Raw genomic sequence first — 16,987 nt, 5'->3', positions numbered from 1 at the left:
CTAGTGCAACAGCATCATTGGCTTGTTGGGAACAGAGACACCCCTAATTGGCGCAACAATGCAAGTTTATAAATGAAAGACTTGGAAAAGTGACACCTGAATGTGGTAAGAGGTTTAGACTGACCTTCACAGTTTGGAGTGAATTTTATATGGGCATATGATGCCTAAAAATTATTATCATTATTTTTTTTTAAATCAAGAGGTCTAATTATGCTATCACAAAAACTCCCTCAAATCTTAAAAGAGGTAGCCATTGATTAAACGCTTGAACAAAAGACAAAAAGAAAATTACTACTAGGTCAAATTTTAACTCCTTGGCATCAACCCCAAGAGTTTCTTGGGTTTGGAATTATGTGTTTATAGGGTAAACTCTGAATGTCTCTTGGGAATTTGCCACTATAATCCAAAATATTGTGTTAAGCCCAAATAATGCTCAGGACAATATTCTGCTGCCATCTAGTGGATACAAATAACACATGCTGCAAAAAAAGTAATGAGTATGTGTTTTGCACACTTAATATTTATAAGTGGGGCAGAGCCATAAACCAAACCACAGTTGCTTGTAAATGAGAAGCTGTAAAGCCAGTTTTAGAAAAACCTGAAACTGAACCATTAGTTGAATCAAGTGGTAGTGATGACAATCTGAATTGGTCATCAGATGTTGACATGGACATTGAAATGGTTGCAAAGGTTCTGTACAACTGAACCATGGTGCAAGTTAATACGTGGCAAAAAGGCAAAATGTATGCAATCAAGAACAATGACAAGAAAGATGTTAACCTCCTAAGCACTGTTCACAGTGCAACAACTGTCATTCATGTCAGGGGAAATGTAGAAGTCACTAAGCCTTTCGCTGTAGTAACCTACAGTAAAACAAGAAGGGCATTAATTATGCAAATCAGGTACTCATTCTAACTGCTCATGAACAAGCAACTGAAATATATACTGTAAGAGAAATGTGCAAAGAACACATTTCAGCTGCTCTTATTGCAATGCTTGGCTGTCTAACTGGTAACTGTTTCAAAACATATCACACAAAGTTGTAAACTTGTTTCTTATTTTCTCCCTCCCAAGTGCTTCAAAAGGGCTTGTTCTGCAACTCATATACTGTTTCACATTCCTAGTTGCTGGCTAAAATATGTGTATATGTGTGTACATATTACAAAAAATCTATATGTATACAGTAAGTCCATCCATCCATTTTCCAACCCGCTGAATCCGAACACAGGGTCACGGGAGCCAATACCAGCCAACACAGGGCACAAGGCAGGAACCAATCCCGGGCAGAGTGCCAACCCACCGCAGGACACACACAAACACACCCACACACCAAGCACACAGTAGGGCCAATTTGGAATCGCCAATCCACCTAACCAGCATGTCTTTGGACTGTGGGAGGAAACCGGAGCGCCCGAAAGAAACCCACGCAGACACGGGGAGAACATGCAAACTCCACCCAGGGAGGACCCGGGAAGCGAAAGCAAGTATATAACTGACAGATGAGTATTTGTGAAATCTCTGATCACTTCAGATCTGTTCAAGTGAAGATTTTCCATACCATACATGCTAAAGCAGGAGATGCTGAATGTGTTGTAACTGCTTCAATCTTTCCATAAAACTGTTGATCAGAAAACGTTTAGAAAGAATTGGCTGAATTTACAGAAAAAGCATGGCTCAAAGTTAGAAACCAAGGGTCAAAACCAAATGTTTAAACCACCCTCAGAAACAAATTGGCTAACTTTTTCTAACTAGAAAAAGGTTATTTTTCTATCAAAACAAAGTTCATATAATAATTGAACACGTGGCTTGCTATTAAGTAAGACCGCTATGCCAATTAGACATCACACTTCCACTGGAAAAAAATAGTAATGATGATATCATCATTACAAGATTCAAAAATGGTAAGAAATAAAAAAATAATAAAGATAGACTTAAGAAGATCAAAGTTTTACAATTAACCATCAGGGCGAAATCTGGCAATATCCAGTACACACTACTGACCAGACCTAGCTACAATTAGTTTAACCTCGGTATTACAAAAAACTTGCTTTTCCAAATACAATTGCATTTTTTATTCTAAACCTATCTGGGTTAGTTGGTTTAGTCTTTTTATAAATTTACTTTATAGGCATCATAGTTTGCAACTTTTTCAACAATGCTCCATGAATGATGGACCAACCAACCAAAATGTTAATACAGAAAATGTGCAGTTATGTTAAAATATGCTCTACATATATTTCATCATTTTTAAATTACAGATAAATGATCAGGCATATTAAAACACAACAACCACAGCTAGATACTGTAATTACTATTAATCATCTATTATACACAGAATAATTTATGTGGTGTTGTGTGTAATAAAATAATTTATTGCACACTAGAGGGAGTCATCTATGCATCCTTCCCTGAGGATCTAATGTTATATTAAATTCTCATTTTCATTCTCCACCTATGTATAATTTTTTATCATACTTGTATCTAATGAGCATTTTTTCATGTCATCTTTCTTTATGAGTTGTAATCAGATGCTGATGAGAATAAAGGCTAGATTGAAAAAATTTGAATGGCTGATCTTATTAAACACATTTATTTTTCGAGAACATGGCTTAAATGTTGATGTTTGAGTGATAGAAGAGATAGGAAAGTTCAGGACACAGTGTCAGACGCAATCATATAATCTGCTAGGTATACTGTATATTTACTGCACTTATTTTAATTAAATATTTGGAGTTCCATTTGATTGCTGAAAAATAAAATGTACTTGTGCATGTCTATTCCAATGAACTGGATTTGGAGGCTATGTACCCTACCAAGCAGAACCTGAAAAATTATAACAGTGACAAAGTTGTGACCAACATTCATATCTGTGCATTAAAATGTAGTTTCTTTTTTGAAACTGAGTGATAAATGCTGGCAATGCCAGACTGAATCAGTAACAATACAATGGGTAAGGATTGATTGCTCATGCAAACCTTCTTAAAAGGGCAAAGCCAAATTTATATTCATGAATAAAAAAGTGAAATTCTTAAACATGATTATTTCTTAAATGAATAGAATAATTTCTTTAATTAATTCAATACTCAGATTGGGGCATGGCTAACTGTTCCCTTTTAAATAACACGGAAAATGCCATGTCACAAATTAATATATGCACAGTGACATTGATGCAAAAAACAAAGCAGGTGGCACAAATGCAGGTAATATATTTAAGAATGCAACACACATAAAACAAGAAGAAAATCATATTAGGAGGAACTGAAACATAAAAAAAATATTCCAAACATGCAAAGAAAGATGTACAATTTATTCACATACAGTAAATGTACAGTAATTCACATACAATCTATGCAGACCCTTGACCAATTTTCTTGTTTTCCTCAACAATAAATCTTACAACTGTGATTTTGTTTTTGTGGTATATTAATTTCATGGCACTTAAACTCAAAATAATTTTTTAAATGTGGCATTGTTTTGACAGAAAAAAATGACTTTTAAATGACAGTGGAAACAAAAAAAGCAAAATATTGATACACAAGAGTTTCAAGTGTTATATTTAACATCATTTTTAATTCATTTCCATTTCTGAGGCAGTAATTACAGTACATTCAGAACATCTTCTGTAAATCATCATGTTTTACTGCCAGTAAGTTATAATGTTGTCCACTTAAAGAACAAAGGTTTGTGCTGTAGTGCATTTCTCATATCCTGTGTGAGGATAATCCATATACAAGTGGTACTGTGTGGTTTTTGCTGTTTTTAGCATTGTCACATATGTGTTTGTCAGAAGAGTTTTGGCCAGTGTGGGCCTTTTATGACCATTAAGGATTATTCTTATGGTTTGCATGGAGCAAATGGAAATAATATAGTTTTCCTCGGTTTTGGAAGGATTCTTCTTAAATTGGGCATCTGGTTAATGTGAAAATCTTGTGAATGTCCTAGTGCTTAGGTTGCTTCAAGCAAGAGATGTAATAAAATAATTGGAGATTATATATATATATATATATATATATATATATATATATATATATCTCAAATTCAGGGGGCACCTGACTCTATAGAGTCTCATGCAAACAGTTGGACTAGTTTGTAGGGAGAAAGATTATGACTGTCAGATTATATATTTTGAAAGAAGACTTTAGTATGCTGCGGTGGGCTGGTGCCCTGCCCGGGATTTGTTTCCTGCCTTGCACCCTGTGTTGGCTGGGATTGACTCCAGCAGACCCCTGTGACCCTGTAATTAGGATATAGCGGGTTGGATAATGGAGGGATGGATGGACTTTAGTATGCTTCTGAAATTATATTCATAGCTTCTGTGTTTCATGCCAAGAAATTCTCAGTTTTCATTGTTGGTTATGGGATCATTTGTCTTTGTTCTTTATGTTCTCTGTTCTTGGGTATGCTTTCTTCCTTATCCTGGCCTGATGTGTCTGGGCAAGCTGACCATTAGCCAAGTGAAGCACTATTCAGTAGCTGAATGTACTGTTAAAATGTTAAAACAGAGATTAGATAGGCAAAAAGCATCAGGAAATGCTTTACCATTAAATCAATAATAATGGCGCTAGAGAATGGTGATGTGTTGAATATTAAATAGTACTGTACATGCAAGTTAGAATTTCACTGTACTTATACAATTCTGACCCTATACACCTAGACATGCAGTACACAACACTAATGTGTTCATCCTGGCTCTTGAATTCACTGTGGATGATGAACTGGTTGTTTATTTCTTCCATTCTACAGAGTGACATTTTGCTGTTAAATATGTCCTTCATCTGAGTACTATCTCTTCTATCACACAAGAGCGTCTGCCTTAGGACAACCGTAGTGGGTCTTCTCATTTGCTATATCCAGGCTGGCACTAGCACAATTTCAGGTAATTCCAAAATCTACAGAGCAAGTACAGAGAGGCAATTCAATTCTATTTCAAGTGATTTTTTGGAACAGGTAAAGGTAAAATAAATAGCATGAACAGCAGGATGAAAACTCATGAAAGGAAGGAGGAGGACGAGGCCAAATGAAAAAAAGCCTAAATAGTACAGTGCTCCAAATCTCCTGACAGCTGTCTAACATCCAGATGATCCAAATTTCAGATCAGGTTATGCAGAAACAGCTCGTTTTACAAAGATATTTTTCCCTTGAAAATAATGATAAATCAGGCAAATATTTCACAGGAACAAAGTGAATTGCATTTTACATATAATTAATAGAAGAAAGAACACCCAGAATGCACTACAATAAATAATACTTCTAGGCATTATCAGAAAAATGTAAAGGGTGGACAAAAACACCTATTTAAGAAATTATTTTTGGGTAACAGTGTGTAATATCTATAACACTGAAAAATGAATGAACGGAAACACTGAATAAACCAACTGATGGAAAGCCGCCACTGGAACAGATGGATTCCACAATGACATTTCTGACAAACCATTTCATTCTTGTTGCCAGTATGACAACTGAAATTAAAAACCCTCTCTGATACCCCTGCAAATTAGTATAGCTTTTAGTTTCTGTATTACACTAACTAAATTACATTTAAACCAATACACAAAGGGCAGTCCTCTATTATTAATTAATAACAGATAAAAATAATCAGTAAGGCTTTATTATTCCAGAATAAATCCATCACACTAGATCTCATTCATGTAATATAGATAAGAAAGGCTTACACTAGACAACACATTATGTTTATTCAGTTTAATAAATATTTCAGAAAAAAATAATACAATTACTGTATACTTACATGCAGAAAATTAATTTGACAAAATCAAGAACTTAGTTTGCAACAATAAGAAATGGTTTGCAGAAGTACATGGAAAGAAATATTGTATGACTCAACAAAAATACAATAGTTTATGAGAATTTTCTGTTATTTGAAAGATATTAAATTTAAAATGCATTCCTTCTCCCTCCATTAATACTTGTATTTTTTAAAGAATCTAAAGAACCATTGGCTGTCACTGTATATCACAATAAAAACATCACTGTTATTAAAATAAAATAAAAACATATAAAATTTAAATGTATGTCTTTAAATTACATACAATGTTTTTTTGCCTCTTCAAGAGCTTGCCATACTAAACTTATCAATTAATGCTTAAATATCACTTGATTATTCACATATTCAGAATAAATACATAAAGGTGAATAGAATGCAGCAACTCAAGTCTCCTTGTTGCTTGATATAAATTTTCCTGTCAGTCACTGAGAATCAAGAACTCTTCACCTTAAGCCACTAATAAAAGTTTGTTACAGTGCTGCAGGAATATATACTGTAACTCTCTATTATTCACCATACTTCCAAAATTAGAAAAGTAGTACTATCTAAATTATGTTAAGTATTTCAGTCAAGATCATTCTGTGTATTAGAATGTCCTAATAAACATTTTTGAATAACTTAACAAAAAATACTAAGCCCACGATATGATGCAGTCTATATGTCAAATTTCCTTTCCTGCTAATTTTCTGTGCAGTTGCAGTAACTAACTTCACATAGATGAACATTACAACATGGTTCTGGAACAAAAATGGTGCAAGAAAAGTGAAGCTGATGCATGGTTGGTTGGCTAATGACCACTTGTAAGACACATTACATTTTTATTTTAATTTTTAAACCCACCATATCCTAAGAGGAAGTATTACCATCTGGTTTTTAAACAGCATGCAGCAGGCAAGGCTCTGCAAAGAATGGTTGGTGTGCACTCAGTTACTTCCAGGACACCTACACAAAGCAGTGTTGGTAAAGAAATGGTAAAGGAAATTATCAGAGGAACAAGCCATTTCAATAATGGCCTCTTTCTCTGTGCTGCATTCAGGAAAATGCTACCGCTACCTGAAGACCAGTTCTGAGAGATTTTGGAAGAGCATCTTCCCACCGTCCATTTAGATCCTAAATGAGGACTGTGCATAGGGTTACACAATGTCCTATTGTTAATTCTCCTACAATAAGTCATTCATTTACTCACTGAATATGTTTATAATATTAATATAATGTTATCATTGTACATATTATTATCTATTGATATTTATAGAGTTGACTTTTTATTGCTTATTGCCTTGTTTACATTCCTCTAATTCAGTCTTGGAATTCAGCAACTAATCATTTCATCACATATTGTACTGTACATAATTGTATGTGACAAATACATTTGGTTCGATTTAATTTAAAAAAAGGGACAAAAACATTTTATAATAATAAGTAAGCATCTAAACTGAGGCAGATATTCAGGATAATCCTGGGAAGTAGAAGACCTTACATATGGAGGAACACAGCAAGCAGTCTGTATAAATAATACCAATTATCGATTTATGATTATTAACTAAAAGTATAAAAACACCTTTCATAAAATATAACATTTTTTATCTGTATAATAACTATTTGCAGAAATGTTTTAAAAGTATGGACATTGCAAATTCTTTGTGTGTGTGTATAATGCCTTTCCTATGGCACATCATCTATCTATCTATCTATCTATCTATCTATCTATCTATCTATCTATCTATCTATCTATCTATCTATCTATCTATCTATCTATCAGAAGAGTCTGCTTTTTATTTGCATCTAAGTCTTTTACTCATTTCTAGTGTGGGAGTAATCCAAAAACCTGAAATTTGACAGTAAATTCTATTTAAATTAGTTTTGCATACACCTCATAACTTCTGGTGCAGGAAGAACCTATATTTAAAAAATAATTGCAAGGCTCTCTGCTTATTTACAGTAATGTTAAAATCTATGACTGTATTTTGCCAGAAGATGACAATGTCAGTGGGTATCACAATAATATAATGCCAAATTAGATAGGCAAACATCATTATTACATTGATATTTTATGACATGAATGGTGCGTGAATTTGCTTGTTTCGCTACTCATTAAAAAAAGAGGAATATATATTGTTAATTTGGTACAGTAAATTAATGTTTATGTTAGAAAAGTATGCATACATAAAGGAAAATATTCTAATATGGACCCACCAGAATTTTCATGACAAAAATGGTGCTACTGCTGCTGCAGAATAGCTATTAATAATACTTTAAAAAGTTCTCTTTTCCAAGCTCTTCAGTTATGAATCAGTACTAGTCTTCATCTCCAAATGATTAAAGGAATCAAACAATAACTGCAAATATGACATCTGTTAACAGAATGCATTTTGCAAAGAATACAGAGACAGAGCAAGAAATTGTAAATTGGATTATATATATATAAAGAGAGAAGATCAGGTTACAATGTCTACTTTATAAGCCACATTAGAATATTTTCCATTTTCTTAAATTATTCTAAGCACTTAATTTTTGGTTTGAATTTTTAATTTGTTTCATTTGTCTTTTTTCTTTTACCAATGAATCCCCTAAATTTCCCACTGAAACACAAAATATTATTTAATTGCTAAATACCCTTCTGGTAACCTCTAATGCTCTTCCTGCAGCTGAAATGACTTTAGATCATAATAATTTGATTTACTTTTGAGCACTATAATGGACATCAATCACAGCAGTAGCAGATAATATTAGAAGTCCAGATTCAATTTTTGTATAACAATTTGTAAAAGCTTCAATACAGAGACATGTTGTCATCATTGGTAATGGTCACCAGCAAGGCATTCTTTGGGGAAATGCTTTTGATTCAGTGCTGTTCAAATATTAAACTCAAATCCTCCAGCTGTGGAAAATAATACAATAAGAAGTAGGTTGTTTTTAATATAGAAGATGATATGAGTACAGGATTTGCCACTCAACTTCATAAGTTTACAATTACATCTGGAAAGGTGGCTGAAGCTAAGAATGTTTGCTTGAAAAATGAGACTCTGCATTTTCATGAGCTGTATCGTGATGTTACTTACTTTATTCACTGATGGTTGGATAAGTAATTTTATTTACCCTATAGAATATCTCTTACTAGAATAATTTTCTAAGTATTACATTTATTCACCTTAATGATAATAAGCTTATGTTTCAATTCAGGCATACTCTTTAAGAACACAATAATACTGTGCCCCATAAAGTATTTAACACTGTTTTACTGTATATCCATAATAAATGGTACTGAGCCAATTACTTGCACCAGTCTAGACTTTAATGCAGGCTGGGGAATTTTATTTGATAATGGCGTTGGGAATTTCTGTTTAATATAATATAAGTGCTAAAAAAATGAAATTGGTGCCCATGGGATCAACTTCAAAAATTACTTTTAAATCTTCTTACAGTCAGACGCAACTATAAAAATACTGTACGTTGTCTATCTATCTATCTATCTATCTATCTATCTATCTATCTATCTATCTATCTATCTCAGAGGTCCTCAATCACAGCCCTGGAGGGCCACAGTGGTTGCAGGTTTTTGTTTTAATCCGGTTAATTAATTATAAAGCAATTCTTGCCAATAATTTAATTTCATGGCTTGTTAGTGCTTTAACTCTGCTATGTCAAGTAATTCTCATATCCTAGATTTTCTTCCCCTTTCTAAGGATACCATCCAAATTATTTGAAAGCTAATATGGACGAGTAATTCTCAGTCCTTCACTTTTTTCTGTTTATTTTCCTTCCAAGTATTTAATTAAACCCAATAGTGCACGATAAATACACACAGGTGTAAATGGAAACAAGCTAAATGGAGAAATGCTGGTCTCTTTTGTCATTTGCATGTTATTGCTAATTAGGAGCAGTTAAAAACCAAGAATACAGCTGTTTAAGACTAAAATAAGCAATAAGGGTTCAAAATCTTAATGAGCGAGACAACTAAAGTGAAGCAGAAGTGTTACTTGAGCATTAAGTGCTTCTTATTAAGCAATTGGGTTGGAGCAAAAACCTGCAGCCACTGCAGCCCTCCAGGACTGTGATTGAGGACCCCTGATCTATCTTTATTCATCCATTTTCATTCATCTTTTTGCAGAAAGTTATAGTAGCAAAATGCTGAACTTGGCTGGATTTTTCAAATGGGTCAGGCTTTGAATACCGCCTTAGAAAGGTGCTATAGAGCATCTTAACTACATGCCCAAAGCACCACAAGTGGTTCCCCAAAACCTGGAAAAGCAGAAGTTGCAATCCTATTCTCTTTGTCATTCTACAAAGCTTGTTACCATGGGTGAAAATGGTGATGTATACTAATTCTTAAATAAGCAGCTTCATCTATGGACTTAGTTCTCACTTGAATGCCATGGTCTGATACAGCTCTCATAAAACTGTTGCCACTGAACCAATTTTTTGTCAGTATCATGTTTTGTGAACCAAACCCTGTATTTCCTGTGCCCTTCCACATGTAGCAACTGATCATTCCTTATATGCAGTCCCAGTTTTCAGGGACAGGACAATGTCCTCAGTGTTAGAGGTATTGATTCTCATTTCAGCTGCATCAAACTCACCTACAAACCATTTTAGTTTGCAATGGGGATCAGAGTCTGAAGTGACCAAGAGGACAGCATCATCTACAAACAGCAGAAAAGCAATCATAAGGTTCCCAAACTGGATACCTTGGCTTGACTGTTATCTTGTTCCTAGAGAAAAGACAATATACACCAGCAAGGCTCGACCAATGACTTTACTTCCTCACATATCTGGGGGGCATGAAATTCCTCTATTTATTCTCATGTACTCCTACATTTGCACAGTAGAATCCATTCTCATCTGCTGCATAACATTCTACTGTAGTATGGCATCAGCTGGACTGTAGAGGGCGGTGAAGGCAGTATAGAATATTATCATCACCCAGCTGCCTTCTGTTTAGGACAAATGCAACACTTGTTCCATTAAAAAGGTGAACAGTATTTATTAAAGACACCGGCCATCCTGCACAGTCACTTTTCTTACTCTTTCCTTCTGTAATACTTGCACCAGTAGATTTAGGAATAATTTCTATCTGTAGGTCTTAAGATTATAGAAAAGTCAGTCATATTGACAAATATTGAACATGTTCTTGCATAAAATATTACTGTATAGCTAGTCATTTTAACAATATTGCAAATGTTCTAGTAGATGGACAAACACATGTTTCATTCTATGTACATATACTTTTGCATCTGTGTCTTTTTCCTTGCATTATTTAGCTATGATTATTCTAAGAAGACATGTAAGTCAGAATGTAATTTTCAGTACACAATAAAATTGAACTTAAAATTGCTCAACATAATGCCTAGTATGAAAATAAAACTCTTGCTCCATGCATATAGGAACCAAATGCTAAATGACTATGACAATGGGACACTACGTTCTTGCTATACCTGGGTACATAATTTGTCCACAAAGCACAAGTACACATGATTTAAAAACTCTAACAATGCCTGAACTAGCTCTGGACAGAGAAAAACACGTTCCACTGCAGCATGGTTAATATAAGATTCAAATAGATTGGCAAGAATGTTTTTGTAGCCATTAGGTACTGTTTATGTTTATTACAGCTGCATTTAATCAATTCACAGGTGCACATTTTTTTTCATTTTTAAAATGTGTACATATTTTAGCTGTCATGGTTTTGCTGACACTATACTTCTGGCTCAAAGTTTTCTTACTTTTTAGTTTTTCTTTTTATTTTAAAATAATCCCTTTGAATTTATTTAATGGTTTCAAAACTTCCAATTAAGGTGCTTCTAAAGGAGGCTAGAGCATTAAATTCTGACTCATTTTGTGATGCTCCTGCTAATTTATTTCTCAAAGGCAAATCAATGAGAGGATTTTAGCTCCACTTTATTGCTGACATTCTGTGTTTCAAGTTCATTTCAAGCGTCAAAGTTCATTGAAGGTTTGTTGTTTGTATTTTCTGGCCTTTTATTTGGATAATATTAATCAGGTTAAATATTTTCAGTGCTGGATTCCTTTTTCTTGGTGTTCAGATTCTAGATTTTTGAACTTTTGGTCTTGTTCTGCTGGTTTGTTCTTGTAGTGCCTATGCTGGGTATCAGCAGTTATTAATAGTAAAATAGAAATGGTAAATGGATCAAAGACAGAAAACTGATGAGGATGATGTTACTAAAAAGTTAAGAAATTTGTTTGAACAAAGCACAGGTCGAGAAGTAGATATCCAACAAAAAATTACACTTTGTTGAATTTTAAAGGCCCAGAAAAAAACTGCAAAAAATTTAAAACACAATTTATATCTTGACAGTTCTTAGTGTTTTCATTTTTGGCTTTTTGATTTTATTTTTATAGTTTATTTTACAGTTTTCATAACTATTAATTTATGTTATTCAAATTATTTTTTTTCACTGCCAATTATTTATTTTCTTTCCGGCTTCCATTTTTTGTTAATTGTAACCTGAGTTATTAGATATTGTGAGTTTGTTGTAAAGTTATGAATTTATCAATTTTTGTTTTTTTTTTTATTCCTTGTGATATAAGTTTGTGTTAATAACTAATAAATTATCTAATTACTAACTTCTGGTATGATTAAGAATGTTTTTTGGAAGGGGGGGTCTTTGCATTTTCTTTATGTGATGTTTTCAGTAAAATCCTTCGCTGCTAGTAAGGAATTTACAGTAAGGAGTAAACAACAGTCACCATATATCATAAGGACTAAATATTAATCACCATGCACAATAATTTTATCATTTAATGTGAATTAAAACAACTGCTTTGTGTTTTATCTTGACAGAACAGATTTCAATTCAATTAATTGTATACTTATTAAGTGCTCTTCCACTTATAGGCCAAATATACCATTAAATAAAAAATATAGGAGGATACAAAGAAAGCAACATAAATATAAAATATAATGTTGAAAAATAAATGGAGTAACACAAAGCAATAATTAAAAAATAATTGTACATAAACATATATTGTGGGTGATTTTAAGTTCAAATGAAGAAAATGAAGACTGAGGTTATGGGCAGCACAGTTCTTGCAGAAGGCTCTGACCCCCAGATTTTTATTTTAGAAAATCACTGCCCATGTCATCTTCACTAAGCTGTGCCATGAAATCAGTGTTACAAAGAGCTTCGGGAGACTGTTTACAAGGTAACACACACATTATCAGACCTCCTTGGGTGCACAAAGAACAGAGCTGACGTATAAAATTGATTCCCCTTTATTGTCCGAAAGGTACAACTGCCACCGGCAAAACAATTCTTCTAAAGATTATTTTCTAATATACAACTTAAAAAAAAATAAGTGATTGATAAATGGCACAAAACTCTAAAGTATCTTTCAGCTGCCCAGCCTGAAATGTAGCTTTCATTGAGTTATAAAAAAAAGTAAAGAAAAGATTAACCTTGTTTGTCATCGCACCCACTAAATGAAAACATACGTTCTACACAAGAGACCCAAAATAGAAGAGCACTCTGAAACATTCTTGTAAAGTCTCCACACTGTTAGGGTTGTAATATGAGACCACAGAACTATAATATATTCCTTTAGAGAACATTTTCTGTAGAAAAACCCTGCTCCGTGAACATTATGATCTGGCAAGAACTGATAAGCTATGAAGTCAATCAGCACTCTGGGCTGGACGAACCCACATTCTGGGTGAATAAGGCTATGCCTGATAGTTCCCTAGACTGAACCTTTAGCCAATTAGGAAAATTGCTGTTTAACCAATCAGGAAATATTCAAAAGAACCTATAACCTAATTATATGTATTGTAAACTGTGGGAGCTGTAAATGACTTCAGGAAGAGGAACTTACAGGCACCATCCACGGACAAACTGCTGTGAGTCACACATGCAGCCTGAATTAAGCCTAGAACAAGACCCTCTGCTTCTTTTCAGCAGGCACAGGATGACTTTGAAAGCCAAAATGAGGTAAGAGTGTTTTTGTTAAAAGGCTTCCCCTTGGTGCTTTTTCTTTGCAGTGGCAGGCTATCAGTAAATCTGCTGATTCAGTATGACATGGTGTATCCATAATTAATAAAATGGGCTCGGTGCTCTTGCAGGATTGGCTAACATTCCTTTTTCACAGGAGTTGCAAGATTTGGTTTCAAGTTACCACCTGTCAAGCTTATCATAACACAACTTTGGTGACCAGATTCAAGTTGTACTGTATATTTCCAAAAGCTTTTGCTGAAGGGTTCACCTAAAGAATATATCCACTACTGGACGGCCTTTTACTAGACATCATAATTGAGTCAGCTTTGATTTGTGTTCCAAACATAAAATGATACTTTTTTTTTCAATTGTAAACAATGCAAGAAACAAGAGCAAAAATGATCATATGGATTTCAAAAAGGCCAAATTAAATGCATCACTGACACATCATCAGATGTTATTTAGAAAGACCAACAGTTAAAGTAATTAGCTAACATCTTTACAGTGAAATATACAAAGTATAGGGTGGCCCAGATCTAATTATGCAATTTTCATTACGCTAGAACTTATTAAGTTTATTACATAGAGAATTCACAAAAAAATCTTTTTGTTGCTGATAGATGGCAGCACGATAGATTTTCGTTTATTACAAGATATTTCGAACAGTTCTTTTGTCTTGTAATGTTTCCCTGCATTGCATTAAAAGTTGCATAATTAGATCTGGACCACCCTGTAGAATGTAAATCCAGCACTATACCAGTTCCATCTAGGCACCGTGTACCACTTTATAGCGTGCTTGATGGATCTTTCAGTGAAAATCACAATATAAAATATGAATGCCATGAAGATAGTCCTCTTGTCTGAAATAATCAACCAACATGTCTCAATTAATACAAAAATGGCCTATTTAAACTGACTGTACTACTTAATAAATAAATGATATAGCAGATGAGTTGATGTATTGGTTCCCACTAGATTAAAATTAGTTTTTATATAATTTGGGTGTGGGAAATGAATGCATAGATTATGAATTTGTCAAGATAAATGACTTTCATTATCCATCTCTTTTCACTTGTCTTTCAGTACCAGCATTTCAGGCACCATTCATGAGACTGTAAAGGCAAACTTACCTTGTGAAGTGAATACTGGTTTGTGAAATAGTGTAAAGGCACTCTAACAAATACACCAGCACGTGTTACACTTCAAAATAACAATTGCATATGGTTTCTAAATTCATTTGGTTCGGTTGAAAGATATTACAAAACATAATATGCCTTTTCTTTTTTTATATAGCAAGCTTCTATTATTATTACTGAAAATTGGATGAAATTAACTTATTGCAAATTCAGCCCTATCTATTCACTAGACATGTGGTACTTCCTCACTGGAAGGATATGTTGATTTGATAAAAACATTTAAAAAGCTTTATTGCATTCAATGTTCAATTTGCTTCAGTTCAGTTCATTGTATTCTCATATAGTTGTCTTCTCCCAGACAGACTGCAAACCCCATAGATCCATCTATCCATCCTTTTTATAAGCAGCTTATCCAGATAAGGGTCATGATGAGCCTGTGTCTATGCTACTAGGTGCTTGGTATTTATCAGCCCCTGACAAGTTGCCAACCCACTATGGGGAAGATTGATGCACACATAAATTCTCTAACTCTGGACTGATTTAATGAATTACTGAACATTTGCAAATTTTATAAATAAAATGAAATAAAACAGTTATGTAACTCATATATGCACGCACAAAGGACGGGAGAAACACAGCTCTCAAATAAACAAACATTTAATGCTTCATCATCTCCCTTGTTCAAAGAATTCAACATCTCTCAATGAATTCTCATCATTATTTGTGTCTTTAAAATGATTCATGGAGGCCCAGGTTTTTAACCTTACCTTTCCATTACCTAGTTGATCAAATGCTATATCCAGACCTCATACAATCTGCTTAGTTTAGCTCCCACAAGGCAATTACCAACTCTGTAGAGTGACTTAGCCCATTTCAAGACCATTTCAAGTTCATAGTCTACCAAATCTGCACACGTTTCACATGCCACAGAAAGCCTGGGGACAAAGAAAACATGCAATGGGTTCAGGAAGAACAGCAACTGGAACCCAGGAAGGACTATGTCAATGTGATGCAACAGCACTATCTACACTACCACACAACACAGATCATGCTGAAACAAATATTACTTAATGCAGATCAATTTAAGAATTCACCAAAACATAAATGAAGCAACCAGCACTACTTACGCTCACAGCACCAAGGTTGAACCATTCTATGAACTCATTTCCCACTCGAAACTATTGTTGGAAATGTCCCAGTATTAAAAAGAAGATGGTGTTTTTCTGTTCTAAAAAATTTTGTTACCTTTAAAAAAATCATAATAAATTCAATCAAAAATAGAAAAGTAAAGACAGATTAAAAATGCAAAGAAAAAATAATCTCAGGCTAATTTATACAATATAATACTAATTATGCAATATTAATTATCCCATAATCCTTTGAAATTCATGCAAATCATCTCATAGTATATTCACTGCTTGTTTTTGAAAGGTGGTAGATGTTTTGACTGTGTGTGTATGTTATTGCTTTGTCTATTGGTCTATCCCTTTGTCTTTGTCTTCCCCAGTCAGGGCCGTCTTAATGCATGGTCACGCTGGGCAGTTGCCCGGGGGCCCCAACAAGCATAGAGGACCTATGCTAATCTATGTATGTTGTGACTTGCTGAGCGGTTGTGTAGGTAGGGGCCCCAGTGCACCGCTTTGCCCAATGGCCAACAATACTGTTAAGACAGCCATATCCCCAGTCACCAAAAATGTACACATTTGGTTAAGGGGTAACTGTTCAGTGGGAATGTAGGTGTGCATGTGAATCAGCCTGGTCATGGCTTGGTGGCTTATCCAGTGTTGTTTCCCAGTATTGTTCCCATGCTAGAAAAATAAGCTGTAGCCCCTCCTAAATTATATTAGTGTCAGGAAAATCCATAAAATCCACTACGTTATTAGACTTTATTTCTTATGGCTTCTGTTTTTTAGTGTTTTGTCTTTGACATCATCACATCACTATTTTGTGTGTTTTTGTATAGTTGCTGCAATTTAGTCCAATTCAGATCAGGGTATTGCCACTTTGTGGCCACAGATGCAATGCCCAGCCATGTAAAGCACATATTATGCGGTTCAGGACATTGGTGTTTTAATTTGATGGCGATGCACACATAGATGTATTTAAACTTTGAGCAAACAATG

This window comes from Polypterus senegalus, chromosome 4, assembly GCF_016835505.1.
Source record: "Polypterus senegalus isolate Bchr_013 chromosome 4, ASM1683550v1, whole genome shotgun sequence".
Classification (NCBI taxonomy): domain Eukaryota; kingdom Metazoa; phylum Chordata; class Cladistia; order Polypteriformes; family Polypteridae; genus Polypterus; species Polypterus senegalus.
Note: the sequence above shows the minus strand (reverse complement) of the source record.